Here is a 25,583-nt window from a genome sequence, read left to right as displayed (position 1 = left end):
CAAAACATTTTTGTCTTCAAAATTTGGTAAACATAATTTCAGATGTGATTCTGTACATTATATGTAGACATAAATTAAAAAATATATATAATTGCATATGCATCTATATATGGATGAATGGATGGACAGAAAAGTATGTTTGTATCTTCCTATAAGTGTACTTAAACATATGACATTTAATTTAAATTTTATTGGAAAAGATTTATTAAACTTCAGATATAGACTTTTCTACTATAAGTGATATGTATTCATTAAATATCTTAAGATTTAAATATGTACACAGACCTATATGAAAAATCAATTAGAAGATTTTTGTTATTTTTTAATTGCATGTTTCAAATTTAGATATCATAAAATAAATTCCTGCTATGGAAAATGATATAATATTAACATACTTTCACTTCACACATACTAATGTTGTTACTTGTATTATTAATTCTATCTTGACAAATTTTGAAACAACTTCATTTTTTATACTATACCTTTTATAATTGTTCACTTATAGATCTATATTTTAAAGGTTTCAGTATTTACTGCTATAATATCATCTATATTATGGCATATTTTGTTTAACTGAATGTCATTAAAATTAATTTTGTTTTCATTTGGTTATTTTTCCCCAAAGGAAAGCTTCTAAAATCCATTATTTTTTTCTCTGCAAACCAAGAATAATTTTCTCCTGAATCTACACTTGAAATTAATACAAAATTATATATCTTTTAAGTAATTACATATCTGTATCATGCATCCATTCATCCATATATACATGCATATATATTATAAATATATATGATACAGCTTTTGTATTTCAGAAATTTGCAGAAATTTTCTTCTGGCATTATGTCTTACTATGCAGATGTCAGGAACCATCTGACTGTTCTTTCTTGTACATCATTCAGTTTTTTTCATCTGCATGGCTGCATATCTAACTATTTCTAAGATTAAGAAATGTTATCAATGTATATCTTTGCTTGTTCTTAACTATCATGAGGTATGTTTTCAATTAAAAGATATAATATTTACTTCAGAATCTTTAAATTATATAATTGAACATATTTGTCATCATCTCTGTGTAACTAGCCATGAAGTTTTATTAACCTCATCTCTTTGAACAAATACTCACTTCACCCATGCTACTTCCAGGCTGCTACCTGTGATTTACTTAACTTTACAAATACAATCATATATACTATCAAGTGAATGGTACCTATTACTTGTATAATATACAGAGTATGATGTACCTATGCCCATAGAAATAGTCGTCCTGATAAAATATTTGTAGGAATGAACTTTCAGATCTCCGAAACTTACTTTTCCTGAAGTTGACTTATTCATGGAGGTTAGAAGCATATGTTTCTTTCTAGTGCTTTGACTATAGCTGTTGTTTTTTTAATCTCTGAAGATGTATATATATTTTTTCCTTTAGCCTCTGCTTTGGTGAATTACATAAATTCATTTTTGAATTTGGGAGCAACTGCATTCCCAAATTAAACTGCACTTGTTTACCAGGTATTACCAATTTTATATGTTGGATTCTATTTGCTAACATTTTCTCAAGGAATTTTGAGAATGTTTTATGAAAAAAAAGCCAATTTTTCTATGGTTTTCTATTTTTTGTTTGTCTTATAAAATGAGTTTTGTTTGTCTCATAAAATGAGTTAAAATGTTTAATGTCTCATTTTCTGCAAGAATTTGTATATGATTGGTCTTAATTTTTTATAACCATATGAAATATATCACAGTGAATCCACCAGTCCTGAAGTTTGTTTCTTGGAATAATTTTGACCAGTAAACTTAATTTATTTAATTGATAAAAGATTATTTTTATAACTGATAAAAGTATCTATTTTTTTAGCAGAATTTGGCCTCTGCTTTCCAAGTAATTTATGTATTTTATCAAAACCGTCAAATTTTCTGGAATGCAATTTTTTACAACTTTCACTTAGTACAATTAAATTCTTTTTAATGTTTAATTCTTGTGGGTACATGGTTAGTATATACATTTATGGGGTACACAAGATGTTTTGATATAGGCATGCAATGCTGAATAAGCACATTATAAAGAATGTGGTATCCATCCCTCAAGCATTTATCTTTGAGTTACAAACAATCCATTTATACTCTTCCTTAGCATAATTTTAACGTCAGTAGTAATATTCTATTTCATTCCTAATAATGTTTGTCTTGCCTTCTCTTTTTTTCAGTTTGGCTGCAAATGAACAAAGGTCACTGCTCCTATCAGAACCTACTTATTGTTTTATTGATTTGCTCTATTGTTTTTTATTTTCTATTTCATTGGCTCTTGTATTTATCTGTATTTTTTTCTTATGGTTCCTTTGCACTTAGGTTTCACTTCTTTTCTACTTTCTCAGGGTGAAACTTTAGAACACGGAGATCTTTCCTGCTTTCTAATATAGAATTTAATGGTTTATTTCCTTCTTGGCACTGTTTTTGACTATGTGCTGTAATTTTTTATATATTTCACTTTCAATATAATGGAATCTAAAATATTTTCTCTTTTTCCTTTTGATTTTCTTTATAACTCAAAGCCTACATAAAAATGTTGTTTAATTTCCAAATATTTGAAAGTTATCAATATATGTTTTTACTAATTCCTATCTTAATTCCATTTTGCTCACAAAAGTACTTTGAATTCAATTTCTTATATGCAAAGATTTATTTTGTGGACAAGGATATAGCCCGTCTAAATGAATATTCCATGTGTGCCTGGAAAGAATATATTTTCTACTGTTTGTGGGTGAACTATTCTATAAACGTCAATTAGATAAAGGTATTTGATAGTATTGTTCAATCTTCTATATGCTCAGTGATTTTTCTCTTTGCTTGTTTTATTAACTACTGAGAAATTAATGTTGAAATATATAACAGTAATTGAGGGATTGTAGAGTTTTTCTGTCAGTTCTAATAGTTTTGCTGCATGCACTTTGATGTGCAATTGTTACATGCACAGACATTTAGGGTTGTTATATAATTCTTAGTAAATTAATTAATTTATTATTATGTACTATAACTTTTCTCCTTGGCAGAATTACTTCTTCCAAAGTCTACTTGGTTCAATATTAATATTTTTCAAGGTGTATCTTTCCTCATTATTTTACCTTTCACCTGTCTTTATATCTAAAATATTTAAAGCACATTTCTTATAGTTAGCATACAATTGTTTCTTTTTTATTAAAAAATTATCTTTTGGTAATACTGAGTATCATTTACATTTAATATAATAATTGATGTAATTTTTATTAAAAGCTACTAACCTCTAGTTTAACAACTAGGGGTTTGTTCCTTCTGCCCTTTGTTCTTTCATCATTTTTTTATAATTTGTGATTAATGTAAATTTAGTGATTCCATTTTATGTTCACACTTAAGCTTGTTATATCACATTTTCTATTTTCTCTTTTTTTTTTAATTTTAGTGATTGTTCTATGGCATCCAATAAACATACGTAACTTACCACAGGTTCATGCTGTCTGAAGAAATACCTTGAACATTTTTTCTTACAGCATAATACATTTTCTCAGCTCTTGTTTGTCTGAATAAATTTTAATTTCCACTTTAATGTTTCAAAGATACCTTCACTGGTATAGAATTTTAGATTAACAGGTTTTGCTTATTTGTTTTTTTGTATGTTTGCTTTTTCCTTTCAACTGTTTAAAGGTGTCGCTCCATTGTCTTCTGTCTTGCATAGTTTCTGACAAACAGTCTGCTATTATAATTTTGATTTGAGTTCATCTGTTAGGTAATGTCTATTGTCTGACTGCCTTCTCAGCATTGTTTTATAGATCCATACACTATGGCCAATTTTAACAAGCTTTTCTTTTTGTATTTCAACTTCATTAATTTTTTAAAAATACTTCTTCATGCTTACTAATTTCTTCCTCAGTTCTGCTGAATCTACTAATGAGCCTGTTTAAGAGTTTTGCCATCTGTGATTCTTTTTAATATTTCTAATAATTTGACATAGTCTAATTGTTTTTATTATTATACAGAAAATTTCAATCTATCCATATATGTTGTCTTTTAACTAAATCCTTTAAAAATATTAGCTATAGGAAGTATAAAACTTCTATTTCAATGTAGCCACCATAATATACTCCCCGAGTTTTTTTTATTTCTTTGTCTATAAAAAATGGTTATTTTATCTTCCTTTATTTGAATTTTATAATTTTGAAATCAAATACTTTATATAATGTGTAGAAGAATATAGACTGAAGCAAACAGTATCAACACCTGCAAATACCATTCTACATGCAGTTTGAAGGAATAATCAGTCAATCTTGTCAGAGTTTGAGCTGAGTTTGGGTTTGTGATTGCCACAGTTACCTTCAGTGCAAAGTAAGCTTCAAATTTCACTAAAGATGTTCTTGTACCAGGAGCTGGAGAGCTGACAGGTTTGTTTTTTTGTTTGTGGTCCACCTTCAGCTTTTAGCTAGTCTTGAACATCTGTGCCACATAAGATTGTCTCTTGAAACTCTGTCTCTCCAAGAGCAATAGATTCCATTTACTACATAATAAAATCTTGGTAGGTTAGTGGTGAGAGGCTGAAGAGCTCTGTTTGTTCTTGTCCAACTACAGTCTTAAATGAGTTCCATGTGTCTCAGTCTTAGGAATAGGGAATTATTAGAATTCTTGCTGCTTTTCCCCAAGGCAGGCAAATCTTGTTTTGTATCTGTGGTGGAACTTTTCTGAAAGAGTTTTCTATTTCTCCCCAACAGGAGAGCTCAAATTGTCTTTTTGGATTGAGGGGGGTCCTTTACCCTACCTTGTCCTCAGCAGCAATAGCTATTTTTTTCCTATATATGACATGGTTTTATGCCCCTCCCTTAGCTCAATATTAGAGAATAGGATGTGCAAGGAATGGAGTTTCATGCCTTTCCTGAAATACAGGAAATGATCCCTCCTGTATCTATCAGGTTTCAAACAGGGAAAGAGAACCACTAATACGTAAGTACAGATCCATTACAGGAATGTGACCTTAATCTGTTGTGGGAGATTTTGTCTTTGCATCAAATGCTGGAGCTGGAAATCTATAGGCCAAGCAGTTGGGAAAAGAAGATAGAGAAAAGTAGAGAGATCAAGAACATGTTGGAATCCCAACCACAGGCCAGAGTGTCAATAGGATAAACAAAAATCATGCTCTTTTTTGTTGCTTTTGAACTTTATTTGAATGTTCTACAGAAGCTGGGCCATTCTTCCCAGAGCTAAGTACACACCTGGCCCAGGGTCAGAGAAGCTGAAGGATCCAGGGAAAAATAAGGAAGCTTCCTGTTGCAAAGGAAATTAGTTTAATAATAATGTGGGTAAGCTGTAAAATGACTGCTGACTTTCCTCCTCTCTCTTAATCTCCCAATAATACCTCCTGCCACCTTCTTAACTGGAAACAGTGACAGTAATTCAAAGAAATGTAATTTGCCCTGGCTCAGGTGATATAATATAAAGCCTCGACATCCTCCTTTACTTCTGTACCTCTCTGTTCTCCCACCTTACTTTTAATCTTATTATATGTACTCAGTGCCATTTCTCAGGGTCATAGAAAAGATCTTGGAAGTAAGTATAAACGTCAGTTGTGTCAGGAGATCCCACGAATTCTATACTGCCATGCTAGCTAACATTGGCTTTGTGACTCTGTAGCTTATATAGGTTTTTTTATTTATGAGGTTGAGAGTGGTACTGTTTCAAAATTTCCATACACTAGACAGAAGCAGAACACCAGTCTCCAGATACTGTCTCATCAGTTCCCAAATTTAACTGTTTTGGATATGGTAGGTGTCAAATTATTTAAAATACATTTCCCTCTCCTGCTTTTATCTCACATGCACAGAACTCTCTGGAGTATCTTTTCTATTGGATACAAATTTGGGTTTGAAACATTTGTCAAAGTGGTGTAAGACTTAAACCTGCCAGGCCGGGCGTGGTGGCTCACACCTGTAACCCCAGCAGTTTGGAAGGCTGGGTGGATCACCTGAGGTCAGGAGTTCGAGACCAGTCTGAACAACATAAAGAAACCCTGTCTCTAGTAAAAATACAAAATTAGCCAGGTGTGGTGGCGCATGCCTGTAATCCCAGCTACTCAGGAGGCTGAGGCAGGAGAATCACTTGAACCCAAGAGGCTGAGGTTGCAGTGAGCTGAGATTCTGCCATTGCATTCCAGCCTGGGCAACAAGAGTGAAAACTTGCGCGCGCAAACGCGCGTGCGACAGAGAGAGAGAGAGAGAGAGAGAGAGAGAGAGAGAGAGAGAGAAGCACTAGAAGCAATAGGTAAAAAATGGGTTTGTGGTTCTAAAATTTGCCTTCACAATAAGATAAATCAGAAAGTTAATGAAATATGCTGTCAGGGCTTTATATCCCAGAGATTTTGATTTAATAGAGATAGGACTGGGCTTGGGCATCATTTTGTTGTTTTTTTGTTTGTTTGTTTTTGATTTTTTGAGACAGACTTTTTGCTTTTGTTGCCCAGGCTGAAGTATAATGTCATGATCTTGGCTCACTGCAACCTCCGCATCCTGGGTTCAAGTGATTCTCCTGCCTCAGCCTCCCGAGGAGTTAGAATTACAGGTGCCTGCAACTAAGCTTGGCTTTTTTTTTTTTTTTTTTTTTTTTTTTTTGGTATTGTTAGTACATACAGGGGTTTCACCATGTTGGTCAGGCTGGTCTCAAACTCCTGACCTCAGGTAACTCACCTCCCTCAGCCTCCCAAAGTGCTAGGATTACAGGCATGAGCCACCATGCCCAGTGGGCATCAGTATTTTTAAAAATCTTTCTAGATGAATCTAACATACTGCCAAGGTCAAGAATCAGCAGACCAGATGATCTCCAGAATCAAATAAAACTCTTTACTTATAGGATCTTTTAGCTAGACTGAATTTTGGTTTTTAAAATGCAAAGATATAGTAGGACTGCACTCTGTTCAACATAGTCTTCTTCTGAGGTTGGTAAACATAAATCAATAAAACCATCTTGCTTTGACCCATTTTCTGCAGTTGTTCTTTTCGAAACTTGCTCTTTTATTTACTTAGCTGAGTTACAATTACTGCCCCAATTCATCCAATTCTGTAGCTCTTAATGGCTGCTCTAATCCTGACTTTTCTTTATCCCTGTGATCTTCAGCCATGCACTTTGTTTTATATATTCTTTTGAAGCATACTCTTTCTCTGATTGAATGTACCAATAGTAACAGCATTTTGTGTGACTGAGGCATTAACCACTAAGCATTTCCAAACTTTCATTTATGTGTCAGTCATAAACCTTTTTATCTTGAGCAAACAAGGATACTTCTAGAAGATATACTTCATGATAAAGACATATTTCCCATCTATAATAAAGAACCACCAGTGGATTTCTAATTTTTACCCAAATTCCTAACATTTCAACTGTCACTTACAAGTTACTAATAATCTACGATCCCACTTATTCTCTGTAGTTACCTCCTGCTACTTTCCCCATCATTTATTCTATTCCAGGTCCATGGACATTCTTGCAGTTCCTTCCTCTTGTTTACCCAGAACACTCTTCCTCTCTAAAGTCTTTGCTCATGTGGTTCTTTCTGCCTGCTTTATTTTTATTAAAGAACTATGTAACACTCTTCAATACTTTTCTGTCTAACTATATGGGACCCAGTTAGTGATGCCTTCCCTGAGCAACCTATGTAAAACATCGTTCTCTTTTCTATGTCTCTCTTACTCTCTATATTTTTCTTCATAGCACACATAACTTATGCTGTAACTTTAATTAATTAATTAATGTATCTCTATTGTCCTCTAATTAGTAGATAAGCTCCAATGAAGGCAGGGATTCCATAGGTTTTGATTATGGTTGATCCCCAATGCTCATATCAGTGCCTTACACATAGCAAATGCTCAGTAAATATTTGTAGGATTAATGAATAAGTGAGACAATGAGCAATGAAAAATTTCAGTCTTGGAGTGTATGATTTGCCAGGCCATCTAGGACTTACATTTGAGCTAAGTCTGTAGTGTTCAGGACTCCTTTCCTCTGTACCAGTGTCACTGGTTGCTGAGAGAAGAGTTAGTATGAGGAGTGGTAAATGGATTTGAAAGTTAGAGATTTAGATATTCAATATTTTAGTAATGGTTGTGAAGCTGTATACTAGTTAATTTAACTCACAACAGAATACACAAGAGAGTCATAGTGGAAAAAGATGGAGGCATGCAAAACTACAAGTAATATGAGATGTAATTTTCAGACCACGCACAAGAAAAGTGCATGCTGTGCGGTGCTAGATTTTTGAAGTAGAATATTATCTTGGTTTTCACAAAGTATTTCCCTAAAGCAATAAACATAGTAATTCAATTATCTGTTCCATTTAGTTACTGGGTAATATGCTTAATTGATAAACTATAATTCCATTCCTGTTAAATGTAACAAATCTCTGGTGTAAAATAATTTTAACAGTCAACATAAAAATAGTGAGCCCATTAGTGTAATTTTATATTCTGCATAGACCTTTCAGTTTAGCTAAACCTATAATTAAAGCTTACATTACAAATATGAATGGTTTGTATACATAAGTGGTTTCCTCTAAAACAGCTACCCTTACAAATACATTGTAAAGATACATTTTTCAGGTAAATGAACTTGAATTCAAGTTTCTCTGGAGAACACATTTCAAATAAGAATGTTTGAGCCAGTGTGTCTCTATTTGTTTATGGATTTCTTTTTAACATTGCTACTGTACATGTAACGTATTTACCAATGCTAGTTAACCCTTGTTAGTTTCTAGCCTCTCTCCTAATTCTTTCCATACCCCTAAATTAACAGCATTGGCCTTAGTCAAAGCCTTTGCCATTCTCTATATGGCAAACTCATATATCACCTCTTATAAAAGTCTGTATAAATCTGAATTTATTATTTTGACTCATTACCAAACTTTGTTTCAATTAGACTCATATAAAAATTGTATATACATAAAGACACTTGACATGGACAAGTAAATATATAATTTTGAAATGCAATGCAGTGGTGTAGGTTAAAAAAAGTAGAAATATGTTGGCTCTTTATTTGTGAACTAAATTGAAAATCATTTTAGTAGTAAGTCAAGTGCATTAATATTTATTAATATGAGTTATATGCTTGGTCTCAATTCTGTCATATTTTAAAATCAACATTATTGTATTTAAAAAAAAGAAAAAGAGGAATAAGAAGGAGAAGACCTTGAAAACGTGAATTCCCATTATATATTAGAGCAAAGGTAAGAAGATAATAAATTATAATACAGTATCCAGGACAAAAATATTAAAGCTCATGACTAATTATTAAATAATGAAATAAACATTTTTCAAAACTTTATTTTATAATAGCTTTTTCCCAAAATATGTAGCTGGAGATAAAGAAAGAGATAAAGAGACACAGGTATATACATATCATATGGATAACAGGGGAAAAATGAGTCAGCTGGAGGACATGGAAACTAGAAAACCTATTTCAAGTCCTATCACAACTTTAATTTTTCTAAGCCTCAGTCTCTTCATCTGTAAAATGGTATTAATAATATTTGTCCTACGTTCATCCTAAGTTTATTTTTAGAATTTAGTAGGAATTGAATAGTCAGTGGCTTTATGGCTATAAACCATGGGAAGGCTACTGAATTAGCTGTTTGAAGTACCTTTTTGATGAATTATCTCCCTCGGAATTCATCTCAATTTAACTAGTCCTTCGATAGGCACAGAGAATCAAATTTTCAAAAGATGGACTGTGTCATGACAACATACATGGCTTTAACCATAATCTTGTCTTCCCTCATGATACGTAACTGTTCCCTGCATTCACATTGCAAACTGCAGCCAGTCTAAAGCCATATATGTCTCTTCAGTATACATACATCAGATATTTTTCTTCAAATCATTTTCTAAGGCTATTTTCAGAGTCTTCAAGAAGATATCTAATGTCCCATAAATTACAGGAATTAAGTTAATACAGCTTATTTTTGAGAGAAGTTGTAGTCTACAGAAAAACTGAGCAGAAAGCACAGAGTTTTTATAACCCCCACCATCCCATAATACACGCAGTTTTCCCTATTATTAGTCTCTCTCATTAGTGTGATGCATTTGTTATAAGTGATGAAGCAATATTGATGTATTTTATTAATTAAGTTCTATAGCTTGAATCAGAAGTCACTAGTGGTATACATTCTGTGGGTTTTGACATGTGTATGCCCTTCTAGTATCATAGAGAATAATTTCACTTTCCCCCAATCCTCTGTGTTCCACCTAATTATTTCTGCCATTCTCTCTCCCCACACCCCCACACACCAGAGAACCAATTATTTTTGTTTGTGTTTTACTGTCTCTATACAGTTTCCCCTTTCCCAAAGTATCACATAATTACAGTCATACAGTATGTATGGTTTTTACATTGCCTTCTGTCACGTAATAATAGACACTTGGGTTTTCTCTATGTCCTTTTATGGCATGATAACTCCTTTCTTTTTAGTGCTAAATAATAGTCCATTGCCTGTATATACAACAGGTTATTTATTCATTGAATTACTGAAGGACATCTTGGTTGCTTCTATTTTTTGTCAATTATAAATAAAGTTGCTATAAATGTTCATGTGCAGGTTATTGTGTGGGCATAAATTTTAAGTCATTTGGGTAAATATCAAGGAGTTAATTGCTGGATCATATGGTAAAGCTTTGTTTAGCTTTGTAAGAAACTTCCAAACTGTCTTTCAAAGCAGCTATACTATTTTGCAATCACCAGCAATGAGTGGAAGTTCCTTTCACTCTATATTCTTGTCAGCATTTGGTGTTGTCAGTGTTCTGGATTTAAGTCATTCTAATAGGTGTGTAGAGATGTCTCACTGTTGTTTGAATTTTCAGTTTTCTAATGGCATATAATGTGGAACATCTATTTATCCTTCTTTTGTTTGCCATCTGCTTATCTTCTTTGATGAGATGTCTCTTCAGATCTTTTGCTCATTTATTTATTGGGGTGTTTGTTTACTATTGCTGAATTTTAAGAGTTCTTTGTATATTTTGGGTAATAGTCCTTTTTCAGGTATTGTGTTTTGCAAATATTTTCTTATTCTGTGTCTTCTTTTTCTAAATTTCTCAATTCATTGAATTTTTACTCAGGAAAAGCATTTAGCCATTAAGTGAAATATCAAATAGAAACATACATTGAGTGTATCAGGCATAATGCTGAATAAGACAAACCTTTTATTCAAGAAGCTCAGAAAACAAAGAAAGAGGTAGAAAAAAAGAAGATGAGTACTCCATAAAGTGTGTTATGACAAGGATGATAAAGAGGGTATTCAAGGTGAACATAACAGCCCATGGACAATCAGGCAAGCCTTCCTGGAGGAGGTGCCTTCAGATCTGAAATTTAAAATATGTTTAATAGTGGGTGAGGAGTAGACTTGGCAGAAAATGAATGTGTTATGAGGCAAGACATTAAACAGAGAAATAACATGGTTTGCAAAAGATGCCACTAGCCTTTTGGTATTTGATTCAGGGAAAGACGAGCAACGATATTGGAGGGGTAAAACGGAAATAGATTGTAGGGCCCTTCATAATCCCAATTAGAGAGATTGAACGTTATCTAAGAGGTATCTAGGAGCATTTAGAGAAAATTAAACCCTAGGTAAAATTGGGAATTCTCTTATCAAGAAAGAAAGGCAGAGAGAATAAATCATCGATCATGCCTTCATCTGTTTATGTTGCTACACAGGAAAACTGAAAGCTGGGTAATTTATAATGAAAAGACATTTATTTGGCTGATGATTCTGCAGACTGCACAGGAAGCACGGCACCAGCATCTGCTTCTGATGACGGTCTCAGACCACTTCCATTCATGGTACAATATGAAGGAGAGCCAATGTGTAAAAATCACATGGCAAGTGAGAGGAAAAGTGGGGACCCACCCCCATGACCCAACCACCTTTCAACAGGCCCCACCTCCAACTTTGGGGATCAAATTTTAATGTGAGATTTGGTGGAGACAAATGTCCAAACGATACCAGGTAACTCATAACATCTGCCACTATGCTTCTGTTAAGGAAAAACGCAGGATTAAAAAAAATAGTTTGTGTCTTAAGGAATATGCATAAGTTCACGAGCAGGGCATGGATGCCTAATCTGGTAAACAATAATAAAAGGAAAGGAAAAGTAAGCATTCATATGTAACTGATAACTTGAGAAAAAGGCAACAAGTTAGGTAAAAAGAAGAGTTTTCCTCTCTTTCTGAAAAAAGCCTACTGGCTAATTAGTACAAACATGGATTTATTTAATATGCAGCTCTGTCCATGATTTGAATATATAATGATCATAGTAGCAATTCTTCTTTCCTTACCATTTTATATTATTTTACAAAGCTCAAAGCTAACGCCAGAGGATATTTTGTCAGGATCCCACAATGGCTAAAATGGAAGAGACAAATCTGCATTTAAAAATTTCAGGACTGCCGGGTGCGGTGGCTCCAGCCTGTAATCCCAGCACTTTGGGAGGCCGAGGCGGGTGGATCACGAGGTCAAGAGATTGAGACCATCCTGGTCAACATGGTGAAACCCTGTCTCTACTAAAAATACAAAAAATTAGCTGGGCATGGTGGCGCGTGCCTGTAATCCCAACTACCCAGGAGGCTGAGGCAGGAGAATTGCCTGAACCCAGGACGCGGAGGTTGTGGTGAGCCGAGACTGCGCCATTGCACTCCAGCCTGGGTAACAGGAGCAAAACTCCGTCTCAAAAAAATAAAAATAAAAAAAAATAAAAATAAAAAATTTCAGGACATTTCTGCCAAAGCCCACCTTCACTGAGTAGCTCATTTACCTTAAGATTGTTTATTTAAAGGCAATTGTGCTTGAGAGCATCAGAAATTGTAATTTGGTCTCATTAAAAACCTCAGCATAGCTAAACTCCCACTGAGGATGGAGGAAATGGGAAGAGCCATTGCTTTTATTTTAATCACAAGGAAACAACAAAATCAGGAGTTTTCTTGAACCCATCCGAAAGCTGGTGTTACACGACAATCAAGTAGACTAAAATCTGAGGAAGAACTGGAGGTCCTTGGATGAGATAGGACATGAGCCCAGGATCACCTGGCAGAATACAAGAGGAAGACATGCCAGTAGATTCCTAAAGGGCAAGGAGAGGCTCATTAGGAGCATGATGCCATGAGGCTCTCGGAGCCACAGACACAGGGGAACTGTACTCACTTTCACAAACTCTTCATGAACCTTCACTAAGTGCTCACCAGAACAACTGGGACCAGGCAAAGAGGCCCTCGTGGTTCATGCCTAGCAAGACTCTTTGGCAGTTTTTTTGTAAAGTTAAAAATATACCAGTAATACAATTGAGTAATCCAACTTCTGTAAGTATTTACCCAAAAGAAACACTTTTATTAACACACTATCTTATATGTGAATGTTTACAGTGGTGTTAGTCATAACTACCTCAAACCAGAAACACTCTTAATATCATAGTGAATCAATAAACAAACTGATACATCCATACAATGGGATACTAGTCAGCAGTGAAAAGAACTAAACTTCTCTTGTACTCTACAGCATGGATAAATCTTACGTTCATTATACTAAGTACAAGAAGGCAGCATGGAAAGGCTACACACTAAAATAATTACATTTATATTACATACTGGAAAAGACAAAAGTATAGGAATGAAAAAATAAACCAGTGCATTCCATAGACTGAGGTGGGGTTATGATTTGGTTGCAAAAAAGTATGAATGAATTTTTGGGGTGATGAAATTAAACTATTCTAAATTTTGATTGTGTTGGTGGTTATACAAATGTATGCAATTGCCAAAATCAAGAATTGTGCCCCAGGAGAGTGAATTTTATTGTATGTAAGTTATGCAAAAATAGAAATAATATAATAAAGACTCATCTTCTTTGAAAAAAATTGCAACTGTACCTAGTTTGATTAATGGAAAGAGAAGCATGCAAAGTAATTTTAGTTTTAGAGGTCAACCAAGATCCAAATTTACAGTTCTCATCATCATTCTTCTCTTTTCTTTAAAAGTGAGCCATAAGTGGCTTAACAGTCTATTTGGAAAACTCAAAACAGCAAGGTGAATTGATTGGGAATGCAAGTTGGGCCTATATGTTTAAATTTGCAGCAATACTCTAGAAATACTATAAAAAAACACAAAATACCATGAACGAAATATTACATATTACTTTTAGTAAAAGGAATCATAATTCTATACTAGTTTTTAATGAGCTTCTTCTTTTTAGGACAAATGAAGACCTGGAATAAATGCTGCTCTCATGTAAGTAAAAAAAGTGTTGTTGCAGTAAGATCACATACAATTCAAGCCAGATAAGTTATATTTGTGTGTGTGCACGTGTGTGAGTGTTTGTGATTAGTTTACTTATTCATGAACTGTTAACTGTGACAATATCTCTGTTACAGGTTAAATTTGCTGGAAAATGCAAAACTAGGCTGTGCTCTTGATCACCTCAAAAATGGACACATATGCCATCTATAATTTTCTCTTCATTATTATTTGCATGTAGGCAATGCAACTGGGCCTGTTGTTTCGAATGACAAAAAAATAAAGATTTAAATTATGTGGTTTTTGTTCAAACACTGCAGAAAATAATAAATATCTTTGTTTCTAGTCTCGCACAAGGAAACACTATTGACCACCTGAAATCACAGATGTCATATGGGGCCCAATTGCTTTCTCCACAGTGCATGGACTACTTGGCAGGTTCTTTCAGAAGCAGTTGGTGAAACTAGTAGCTCTTGAACTGCCTCGAGGGCCATCATATGCCTTCGTGGTTGTGGATTTAATGGTCCTCTCAGCTCTCCTGACCCCAAATTCTCTCCTAAGTTTATCAAGCTAAATAAATAAATGAACATAAAATGAATGTAAAATCATTTTATAATTTCAGTGGTCTCATGAACTTAAATGGCAATTATTTCCAGAATCAATATTTCATTATTGAATAAAATAAAGTAACTGAAAGTGAACAGTTAACTTGCTATTTAATTTAATCTGGACAATTTCTTGGTTGCTCATTTAATATATGCCAGATATTTTAGTGGGCACTGAGTATACATCAATGAACAATGTACAGACTTTGCACTCAAGAACTCAAAGTCTGATATGCAAGACAGACATGTATCAAGATTGGCACATTGCCATCCAGTAGTTTTAGAGGTGTGTGAACAAGAAATGATGAAATATAAGAAAGAAGCAATTTAATCTGCTTCAAGGCATTGACTAAAATTTAAAGTTTCACAGAGGTTGAATACAGTTGATCTAAGTTTTAAAGAATACTTATAAATTTGCTACATGGAGAAAAATAAAAAAGGCATTTCAAGACAAAGAAATACTGTAGCAGGTATAAAAATAAGCATATGGGAAAGGACATTGTGCTCAAGGAAAATGGTGTGATATTAGGAATAGCACGGAAGAATGAATCCTAGAAGGTTACAGGATGTAAGAACAAAGAGCTATACATGGATTAAACTGAGACACGTTGTGTATACTTATTCTAAACATTACCTTTTTTTTTTTTTTTTTGCAAGACATAGAGAATTCTAAATAGTGAAACTGAAGTAAAGATAAATCTCTTAAGAGGGATAGAAGACAGTAGAGCTAGACCTCACGTGTACTGGAAATCTCACAGGAATCTGGATGTTCTTTTCCTTTCTCAGTGACCATAGTTTCTTATCTCTGTTTTTCTCTGGATATATTCCATTATTCTCTTCTAATAGACACACTTCCTTTGGGTTTTCATCATTTTATTTGACATGATCTTAAAAGTAGCAACTCAATTCTGAAATCTAAATGAACCTTTATCTCAGGTCCAGCCAGTTGGGTGGTTTTTCCTTTTACCCCATTATTTGTTTCCTACAGGATGCAATATATACAATATATTTGTCATTTCCCTTTGATTTGAAATCCTTAAGGTAGTCTTCAGCTCAGAAATTTATTTTTGTTTTCTTTGGCTGTTTCCATCTCCATTCTCTCTCCTGAATACCCATTAGACATGCTAGAAATGCTGAATAAATTATACGTACATATTAGCTCCTTTTTTTTTGACATCATATACCTTTGTCCTTTGCATTTTATTTGAGATAATTGCTTAGGCCAGTTTCCTATTGCCTGCTTTAATATTTTTGCTGTGACCATTCTGTTAAGCATGCCTACTGAGGTGAGACACGGCCCCCTTTTAAAAACGAGTAGTAGTCAGGTTAGACTACGTTATTCTGTGGTAATAAGTTAACCCTAGAATGTATAATTTATTGTTGACTTAATAATTTGATACCAGTCAGGAAAACTTCCTCCACTTTTTGGGCTATGAAACAAGAAGCTGTAGCTTTCAAGGTCAAAATGGAGCACAGAAGATGCTAAATGAAAGCAGTATTAAAGGCCAGGTGCACATCACCTTCACTCACGTCCTATTGTCTATAACTCAATCACTCAACCTAACTGCCAGGAAATTTATAGAATGAGTTCAGAAAAAGGAAAAAGAAAACAATATTTGATTTAAAACCACATAGTGTTTTCTCTCTGCCAAAATTTTAATCTCCAAGATGTCTATATGTGATGCCACTGGGAATACTGCTTGGATATTACCTACATTTATCTAACTTGTATTGAATATTACAGTATCTACTACAGCAATTGGTCCCAAGACCATAATTGATATTCACAGTCTCCCTCTTCTAGTGCTTATTCTAGATTGCCCTCATCCTCAGCCAACAAATCTGCTGATCTAAGGGCCAGATTTTCATCTTTGGTGGGATAACCCAGATCTTTATCCTGCTCACCATGACCTTTGTAACCATGCTTGTCACAATTCCTTATCTATATTTACCATCATGCATGAGAGAATGAAGAGGAATATCAGTAAATCCTTGAGTTTCAGACACATTCCTCCCTACCCCAGTAATATAGAAGCAATCCTATTGCCTATACATAATGAGTCAATTACTTCTGCTAGAATAGAAATGTGTTTCTTTGCCTGCATAAGAGTAGCATAAGAGAGGACAAAATGGCCTATGGTAGATAGACCTGTAGACTTAATGGAGCCACTTTGTGTTCACTGGTAGAGGCACACTTTCTCTAAAACTAGGAGTCTATTCATACAGAGCCAGATCTTTGGAAGAAAGGAAGAAAATACTATCCAAATGGGTCAATGTCAGGGAGAGGTGGTGAAATTGGTATACTCCTATCTTCTTCTCTGAGACATCTATCCTACCTATTAAGGATTCAGCACCATCTAATAGCTGCTGGCCTAAAATATATGCTGTATCTTATAGAAAATTGCTCGAGTTCTACAAGGATTCATCCCCCAAAGCTTAATTCAGATGTAACTTTTATAAGATTGTTCTAACATACTAACAGAATACAGTTTCTAGACAATGCAGCATAACATAGAATCAGTGGTCTCATGACCCTGTATTATTCTACTTTTCCTCAAATAGGCCCATTAGCCCAAGGCCATATTATAAAATCCCATGATCAGTGTGTGAACCTGGCATAGTGATGCTGGCTAATACAGAGAAGACAAACTCATACCAAGAAAGCAAACCAATCTCAGTAAAGACAAAGCACTTCCTACTTTTAAGTGGAGACATCTGATATAATCAAATTGCCATCAATAGCTGGTTACTGTACTCAAGGAACTATGCCATATTGAGGGCCCAGTGTTGGTCTCCGATGCTGACAGGACATGTCTTCCTCATTAACAACAGCTATCTCAATCTTGGTAAGAGGAATCCCATGCTGTTATGCCAATGCATGGTCTTGATCCCTGCCACCATAACTAGCCCATTCATTGAATCAATCTGAAGGTGGTGGACTAGCCAAGGACAAATGCTGCCTAACTATTACTGGAAAATTCATCATATCCATTTGATTCTTTGGTGTTTCCGCTACAGTTTTGGCTTTCTTTCAAGTGTTATATTAGTTATCTTGTATTGTATAATAGATTATCCTCAAAACTTAGCTGCTTAAAACACCATTTGTTGTTTTAAGCTTATGTGGGGCAAGTAAGCTGCCATGTTGAGTTTTCCTACTGAGAGGCCCATGTGGCAAGGAACTGATGTCCCCGGCCAACAGCCAGCAAGTATCCAAGGCCTGCCAGCAGCCACATGGCCTCTCCTTCCTGCAGACCTAGACATTTTAGTGGGATGTGGATGTCTGAGGTTTTAAAGAACATCCACTCTTATGTTCCTATCTCATATTTTAGTGTCTCACTCTTTATCACATCTTTACATTTAATGTAAGACTTGTTTGGGCTATGAATTCAACTCTGTGTCTATCACATGAGATTCCAGTCTAATTTGTAGCTCAGTCTCCCTTCTACCTGCAGGAGACAATGGTTCTGTTGTATTGTTTAAAATTCCATCGATATCTGCTGTTTTCACATCTTACACTAAGTTGCTCATTATCTGACCCAAGTCTATCCTTTTTTTTTTTTTTAATGCTTTGATGGCAGTTAATTCACAAACCACACAGGCTTTAAGTACCACAGTCCCCATTTCTATTAAATGCTTGATAGTTTTTATAAGCCAGTTGGGGTGGGCAGAATAATATTCCTCCAATGTTCATATATTAACCTCTAGAACCTATGAATATGTTAGTTCATATGGCAAAAGTGAATTTGTGTGTATGTGTGTGTGTGTGTGTGTGTGTGTGTACAAATGGTAAAATTGGCTGGGCGCAGTGGCTCACACCTGTAATCCCAACACTTTGGGAGGCCAAGGTGGACTAACCACCTGAGATCAGGAGTTCAAGATCAGCCTGGCCAACATGATGAAACCCCTTCTCTACTAAAAATACAAAAATTAGCCAGCTACTTGGGAGGCTGAGGCAGAAAAAGAGCTTAAACCCAGGAGGCGGAGGTTTCAGTGAGCTGAAATTGCACCACTGCACTCTAGCCTGGGAGACAAGACTGAGACTTTATTTCAAAAAAAAAAAAAAAAGGTAAGATTACTCTGAATTATTGAGTTGAACCCAATCTAATCACATAGGTCCTTAAAAGTAAATAATCCTTCCCAGTTGTGGTTACACAGAAATGTGACTATGGGAGAATGGTCTGAGACAGACAACATTACTCATTTTGAAAACAGAAGAAAGTCACAAGCCAGGAAATACAGGTGGCCTTTAAAAGACGAAAATGCCAAGAAAATAAATAATCCCCAAGAGCTTTCAGAGTGAACAAAGACCTCATCTGACATGAGTCTAATGAGACCTGTGCTGAATTTCTAACCTACTGAATACTTAGATAATAAATTAATGTTGTTTTATGCCACTAAATTTGTGGTAATATGTTATGGCAGAAGGAGAAAACTAATAACTCTGGTGCCATTTCACACTGTTTTTGTCCCAATTTTTTTCAGGTGAGAGCATTAGTAATTTTCTAACCACTTCAGTAGAATCAGTGGTGATAAGATTTTTAGAAACTGGTCCATTGTTAGTATCTCACTCTGAGGATCTACTGGACTACTTCTAGTGTAAAACTATTGTAATTTCCGTTTTCCTAGAAGCAGATCTTTAAAAAAAGAGTGCAAAAATGTATTTGGGAAGTGATTCCAGGAAACATCATTGGAGAGAAGGTAATATAACAAATGGAAGAAAGCCAATAAAAAATGTTTACAGCTGTGGGCATCTGAAGCTTAATCCAATGAAAGAATTCAGGAAAACAGGTGAATTACACACACTTGAGAATTATCCCACCTAAGTGACAAGGGAAATGGAGCAAGGATCCATATAGTCTCATCATCTTTTGTTTGAGGGATGATGATCCCAAGGGCCATTCCTTCAGCAGCACTTCTGGCCTATCCTCTGAGAAGGCACAGCAGGCTCTGGTGGTCACAGAGTACCCTGTGCAAAGTATCGGAGGTCCTGGCAGTTGGAAATTGGGCCAGAGTGCAGGGAAATGGTGAGTGCTGAGGAGAGATGGATGGATCACTTAGAGTATCTGTTGTGATCATCAATTCATATTTGTTCTACTACAAGATATCTATCGCATCTGTTATGTAATACCCATGCCCTTTGCTACTATCCTACTTAGTATGCTTGTCACATCTCATCTGGCCTCCTCTAATAAATTAGTAATCCTTTACCCTGATTCTACTGTCTATCTTCTCCCCTCCTTCACTGCAGTTTTACATGACAGAAATCTAATTATGCTGTTTTTATTCTCACATTTTTAAAATTTAGCCTCAATTTGTATTATTCCATCCAAGGTTTAATAATCTGGCTTGAAAACTCAGGATCTTACAACACTTTTTTCTCTATTTCTTTTGTTTCAGGTACATCTATGTATTTACAGATTATGTCAAACACTAGATGTACAATATGGCATCAAACTTATTTTTCTGGTCCTATGTTCTATCCCTGAGTGATTCTCCTTTTCCCCAATACATCACAGTCTTTCACTTCCCCATCTCTTTGTTCCTATTGCTTTGTATGCCTCAGTTCATCTCATACTTCAAGGCCCAGCTCACCAGTCATCTTTTTGATAATAATTTTCTAAATTCCTAGATAGAATGAATTATTCTCATGCCAGTGCTTCCATAGCATTATTTATTCTTCTATGTGTCTGACATATTAAGCTGTTGTCTCTTATCTCTTCCAATAAATTATGGACTTTTTTCAGTCAAGATTCCAACTAAATGCTTTATATATAGTAGACATCTAGCAAATAGTTCTTCGACAGCAATCAATCAGAATCAGATTAACTGGTCTACAGAAAGGGGTGAGAGGTGATGTTAGGGTATATGATTGTTGTTCCATATGAATAATATCCAATCAACCACTTACAGCAATAAGTATATTTATCTTTACTAATTTTTTAAAACATATGTACCAAAGACAATAAATTAAATATTAGGATGATCATTTTTCTCATGACCTAATTCTTATTTTCTTTCTTAATCTTATTTGGGTACTGCATAGGGGTTTGATTTACCTTATTCTTAAATCCTTCAAGAAAGAGAACTTTTTGAGTATGATACAAATAGAAGCCAATTATGCTATTGCAAAAAAAGAAAAACATGTTACTGAATTGCTCCTAAAGTGTTGGCTGACATCCAATCTCTGTGAATGGCATGGCTCAAATAATGTGTAGTTCATATTCTGTCTTACAGTTTGAAATGGCATTAGAAAACAAGATGGACCAAAAACCTATAAGGGATCGGCAACAAGTAACAAAAATAATTTAATGAATAGAATTAAGCCTATGTGGGGAAAGGTTAATGGAGTAAGAGTTGTTTATTAAAAGAAAAAATGAAGGAAAGGTCCAACGTGACTAACTATCTACAAGTATATTAAGGCATATTTATTAAGTGAGAATGCTGACCAATTGCACTTTATTTGAATAACATAAAATGAGAAGTAAATTTCTCTGATAATGTTCTTAGTTATAAGTTGAATATAATTGATTGCAAGAACAATTCACTTTTCAGATAAACTAGAAATGCACATTTAGGCATCTGATGCCTAGAGAACTTTTAATATTGCTTTTCAATGAATAGTTTAGACATTTACCTGACTAGAGACGTGAGAATGGACCCAATGTACTTCAAAGTTTAAATTTTGTTTTTATAAAAGGTAATTTCAATCTAATATCAGATCTCCAAAGTCACAGTGATATGAAGCATTGATCCACTAATAATTTCATAAATTATTTGGTATAACCAATGATAGCAAAAACATTAGGACACATTGGCCAACACTTGAATTTTAGATTGCCTCTTTGTGGAACTTCTAAGCAGAGTTAGGGTATTCTGAGGCTGTTTACATTGGAACATCATAAATGCAAACAGGTGGTTTATTTATTAGTAATCTGTGTATTTTATGTGCATAGATATTAAATAGTTCAGATGTAAATGTGACGATAATACCCTGTTGAAAGATAAGAAGTTGCTAGGGCAAAGTGCCTTCTGGATGATAAGTATGTAGGAAACTGCCAAGAAGAGTAAATCACTCATCTCCAATTTATTTTGAGCTGTGATTATTTAGACAGTAGAGAAAGGCAGGAGATTAAAGATCCCACAGCAAGAAGCAAGCTACTAGAATACTAGCACAGTGATTACATCAGCAAAATTTGGTAAACATTCCTTACAAGAGTAGTTTATTTGAAAATACTCTTTAAACAACAGGGAAAATGAGTATCATTGGGGCACTAGAAACTGCTGAATAACTGTAGGATAATGTGATATTGTAAGTTATTGTAATTTGTATATTGCATAATAATGTGTATATGTATGGGTGTGCATTATTTTATGTGACAAAAGGAAAGGGAGATTTATATCCATCCTATGTTTATTATGTAAAATACTTTCTATTTTCCACTTTGAATGAATCCTTTACCCAAGCTGATTTCGTAATAGCATGCATAAGTCATTTGGAAATACTGGCAACTGAATTACGATCTTGCATAGCTTGATATATTCTATTATATAATACAAAAAACCACATTTATTAATATTACTGCAAATATCAACAGAAATATCTTCAAGTCCTGGGAAGCTCTCAAATTCATGATGGCAATAAAATTTTTCCAAAATTTTACTTTTACTTGAAAGCTTAAATTTGATCTCATTATTATACTACTAGGCTTTTTTAAGTGACAGATTTGCTTTATACTTTCTTAAAGAAAATATTGGCAAAACATCCAAGCTTGAATATCCACAGTGTGTGAGTCGGTTGAAATTTCAAGTGAAGTAGAATTTCATGAATAGAAGAACTAGTTTAGCTAGCAACTGAAACGATCACACGAGGGCTTTCCATAGAGACAAATACACTTTGGCGTGCAGCAGAAGAACTTTATATACATTTCACATTCTGTTATAGAATGTTAAAATGGCATACACTCAAGCATCAAGATTTAATATGATTACTCAATTTTATTGCTTTATCAGGGACATTCATAAGTAAAATGGACATTTGTGTGTTTGTGTGTGTATATGTGTGTGTGTTAAATGACAGTGAAGAATGCAGTGATCATAAATACAACTTGTTGCCCCTACCTCGATTTGTGGTAAGTCCCCAGCAGTTTTACTCACTGCATTTTTTGCACTGTTGGTGAATGTGACGCAAAGTTAAAAAAAAAAAAAAAAAAAAAAGAGAAATGTTTCAATGATATTGTGACTCCGACCTTGTAGAGTCCCTGAATGACCGCCAAAGTTCTAGGGAGCCTCTGAAGTAAAGGAAGATGGTATATTCAGATTTGACTCCTGTTAGTAAGTGTTGCTGGTTCAACATGTTAGTTCATGTGTTAAAAGCCACCTGGAGAAGCACTAATGTAAATACTAAACAATATCCAACTGAGATGTAGCTTACTCTATTCTTTCAGTATCTTTGGCTGGTAAAACTTGTATTCTTTCTCTGTTTATATTTAGCCTCTCTAGATTGAATACCTAGTCTGTTCATTCTGCACCTCTGATCCCAGCTCTTTTTCTTGGTTATCCTTCTTAACTTTCTCTTTCTGCCTGGCAGTCACAGTCACATGAACAATCTTTTGAGTACATTTCTAGTTCATCCTTAAACTGAAATTTCTCTCAGCAGTGCACATTCTTCACGAGCTATCCCCTGTTGAAGAATGACCTAGATTTGTGAACAGAAGACAGAATAAAATGTCCACAGTGTACTAGTAGTAATTTTCCTTCAGGGGAAAACTTAACATTATTCAATACCTTTAGGATACATCGTTTTTGTAAATAATTAGTTCACCTAACAAATATTTCAGAGATTAATGTCTTGTTGAAATTCCAATACATTACCTAGGTAGCATTTTCTAACCACTGAGTACAAGAATCCTATCAATAATTTAAAAACAAACATATATATTATCTACAATAAGTGTTGTTTATCACTAATTCTCTTTCTAAGGAAAAAGACCACTGTTTTTCAAGGTCCATTTTCTCTCATATACATAATAACTTTATTTTACTCTTTTAAAAGCCAGGAAAACAGTTCCTTAGGTCTAAAATTCTAACATTTTTCTTATATTTTATAATTTTGAGACATTAATTCACTGAGATTATATATGAATTTTCTCCATATGATACAAATGTATTCTTTGGACTAGAAGATTAGATTTACAGAATCCATCCATGAATTATCCTGTAATCTTCTTAAAGTCTTAAAATCCTATTTCTTTTTAACCATTTCTTATTGTTTTATCATTATGTGTGGTATAAAAAATGTCCATGGGTTATTTCCACATATGTTTTACTTGTGGCTTACTAATTTGAAGCCTGGTATTCTTAATTTGCTCTTCAGTTTTGTTATTGTAAAAACAGAAAAAAAAAAAAAAAAAAACACCAACGTTACACAGTTGTTAATGGAACTTTACTAGCAGAGAGCCAAGCCTACACCAAGAATGCCACTCTGTTATAGTCTAATCTTTTTTAAACTCAGGACAACATAAAGAAGATTTTAAATAAAGTATTAGAATTTTTTCAGATTCTTCACTAGTCTCCAACACTAAGAATTATGTTTAATGATCTTTGTATCTTTAGCAATGCAAGCAGTGCTAGGTAAGTAACTATTAATTTTTAAAAAATTTTGTTGGCCTGAACTAGAACTTTAAGTAAAATAGAAACAGTATTTTCTTTCTCATCATCATGTGTGCACATTGATCATCTGCCTCAAATATCAGTGTCATGCCTTCATCGAAACTCATTTTGCACATAATAAATTTTATAAATGCCTTTTTGAAAATTTTATATTTTGTCAAGGCTTACCTCACTCTGAGTATTAGAATTCCTAATATATTTTACCAATATCATCCAGTATCTGGTATTTAACTGTGTTTGTTTCTCCTTTTTCTCCTTTGTCATTTTTATGTGTCTCATCAGGGGCAAAAAAATTAAAGAGATAGGGAAGGCAGATCTTGACATTCCTTCAATGGCTAATGCATTTGATAATTTGGTCTTAGCAGTTTCATTTATATAAAAGAAAAAATGATAATATCATATATACTTAACACAGATAATCTATTTAGATCTCTTAGTCAAATATGGGGAAATTATTTTTAAAAATGTGATAATTCAACTAGTTCTGAATATTGGTTATGGTTTTATTCTAGTCACAGACTTCCCTTACTCTGGATGCTTGTGAGAAAGTAGGGAAATTCTGTGGCTGAACTTTCAACAGTATTCCACTGCTTACCGAATTAAGGAAGACTTTCTACCTGATTTATAATCTGTTCTTCAAATACTCGTCAAACATTGTGTCCCACCAGAATCACTCTGGGGCAGCTGATGGAAATCAGGCTCCCACTATGTTCTCATACTCCAGCATGCTTGAGCCCTTAATAGCATTTATTCCACTTGCCCTAAATTGGTAGACTGTGACAAAATGCTCATGAAATATTGACTCTGATCTGTACACATCCCTAGGGTGTTGAGTCAATGATCAGCTCCACAAAAGACATAATGAGAAAACTGCCACTGTTTCCTCCCCAAATTTCATAACCTTAGGGTTTAGACCTTAACATTTTTATTTGAATAATGGCAGTTTGGACCCTTTTTAAAGAAATTGTTTGCAGGTGCAGGAAATGGAAATGCAGGCTAAAATTTCTCAAACCATCGTCCTTGAATTATCTGCACCAA

This window comes from Saimiri boliviensis, chromosome 6 (genome assembly GCF_048565385.1).
Source record: "Saimiri boliviensis isolate mSaiBol1 chromosome 6, mSaiBol1.pri, whole genome shotgun sequence".
In the NCBI taxonomy this organism is placed as follows: Eukaryota; Metazoa; Chordata; class Mammalia; order Primates; family Cebidae; genus Saimiri; species Saimiri boliviensis.
Note: the sequence above shows the minus strand (reverse complement) of the source record.